Here is a 2,300-nt window from a genome sequence, read left to right on the forward strand (position 1 = left end):
GAATCTTGTGTGATGAAGATTAAAAATAATTTATTATAAAGATGCAAATTGACTAATTTAATATTTTTAACCACTCTACGAGAAAAATTCCATAATCATTTAGCTATAAGCAATATGTCAATATTTATTTTTGTTCCCCGTATCGGCCGTATCATTGGAAATATTGAGATTTATTTTTAGATTAGAGTTATAGAAAACCGTATTTAATATCGGTAGATTATAGCTGTACTGCCTTGTACTATAATATAATGTACCAATGCTGTGGTTATACCTATACGCTTTTAAAGTTTTTAAATTTTTTTTTCATGTGTGTTTTTAGATTCTGAGTGGAACGTTGAATGTATTGATTTTACAATGATGTGTGTTTTTTTTTTAATTTTTATACTGTTTTTGTGTCTGTGTACACGATAAGTAGTCGAAATAATGCTACGATTTTCAACTTCAGTATCTTGTTCGATCAGAAAGTGAATATCGTTACGTTATAAAGTAAACGTTGGACACCAATCATCAAGGACATAGAAGTAAGTGTAGTAGTGTAGATGATATAGTATTAAAAAAATGGTCATTTATTGTATATTTTTAGGAGATTCTATTGGCTTTGATCCCTGAAAAGAAGAAAGAAATCAAGAAAAACCAATAAATAAGACTTATTAATTTCATATACGATTAACATTTTATTTGTTATATTTTATACTAATAAAGTTTTGAAACATTATTTGCTGTAAAAAGTAAAACTTGTCATACAAACTTTACTTTTACCTATTTTATTTTTTACAATTATAATATATTATCCATTAGTAAACCTATAAACTGCTTTCTTTAGTGCTGATCTAAAGGTTATCATTTATCAAAGGAAGTATGATTACGGATTGTTCGACTTTTACATCTCATCACGGATCGACTAAAGTCTAAATATATTAAAACAGATAATATTAATTGGCATTTTATTCAACTGTGGGTACCATTATCGTTTATCGAGTAAGTGTATTTGACTAATATGGAGCACTGTTTGCTCTTCAAATACATAATAATATAATAATTAGTATGAACTAGATAAATATTGTTATTTGTTAGGTAGGTACATCCTGATGTGATTAATGATTATATTTATTAACTATTTTATGTTTACCTCTCTATATTATTATCGTCTAAATGTCTAATCGCTGAGTAACATTAAATAACAAAACGTGAACTATAAATTAAATAAAAAATAATTCATTATAGACAATAAAAGTAACAAAAATACAAACGTATTAGTGATAAACTTAATGACAAATGAAGGTGATACATGTGCATTGTTTAATTTAAACGACCTATATATGTTAATTTATAGCCCAATACGTTAACGGTATGACATATCATAGCCCATACCCCATAACCTAACCTAACCTAACCTAACCTATAGGTATGAAAAAAGTTAAAATTGACAATGAACATATTTTGTATAATAAATCGATTAGTTTCAACGAACAAACCTATTGAAAGTTAATAATTTATAAATGTTAGTTAATATTGAAATAAAATAAAAAACATAATTAGTTGATTTAAGATGTTGAAAGCGTAAATGTTTTTTGACGTATTAATAAATAATAATTAATCTACTTGATTCAAATTATTAATCGTTAAAAAAATACAACGTACCTATAATAGGATATTCATAGATAAATATTTCAGTGTGACTGCCATAATATCATTAAGCTGATTGGATTTTGCGTTGTGCCGTTGTAAGTAACTATCAAATTATTATCATTTTATCATGTTACTTCTTACTAAATTACAATTTACACAAATATTTAAAAACAATATTGGCTTCCACTATTTTCGATTATTTATTAAATTAATAAGGCGATGAAAAAAAAAAAAAATTTGTACCGATATTATATGCTTACTATCCTCACTGGACGTATAAAAAGTCTAAAAAATATATACAACTATAAACTGTAAAAGTATCGTAAATCTATACGTAGTAAATTATTATGACTTATTAACACGTGTAACCACGGTTTGGGTTGTAGATGGTTACCAGGTTACCACTTCAAATGTCAGCAAACAAGGTTATGTTCAATTCAAATGTAAATAATAATTTTTCATTAATATTTTGATATTTTTATTTAATTTTTTTACTTTTTGAGCACCTAGGTTTGTATACTTAAACAATATGTTCATTGTTCACAATTGTGTGCAGTATACAAATTACAAATTTAAGCAGTTCATCATAAATGTGATTTTCTTAAGTCGTGCATAATTTTTGGGTACAAGCCAGTTTGCGTATTCTGTAAATTTTATGTTATACAACAGTT

The 2,300-nt window shown here is 25.8% G+C and overlaps 1 protein-coding gene across 1 annotated transcript in view; it reads left to right on the forward strand.

The window, feature by feature from the left end:
* The window catches only part of LOC100569226, a 5,451-nt gene that overhangs the window by 697 nt on the left and 2,454 nt on the right, over positions 1-2,300 (forward strand). The window lies entirely within an intron of this gene.

The sequence above is a fragment of the Acyrthosiphon pisum genome, chromosome X (assembly GCF_005508785.2).
Source record: "Acyrthosiphon pisum isolate AL4f chromosome X, pea_aphid_22Mar2018_4r6ur, whole genome shotgun sequence".
Classification (NCBI taxonomy): domain Eukaryota; kingdom Metazoa; phylum Arthropoda; class Insecta; order Hemiptera; family Aphididae; genus Acyrthosiphon; species Acyrthosiphon pisum.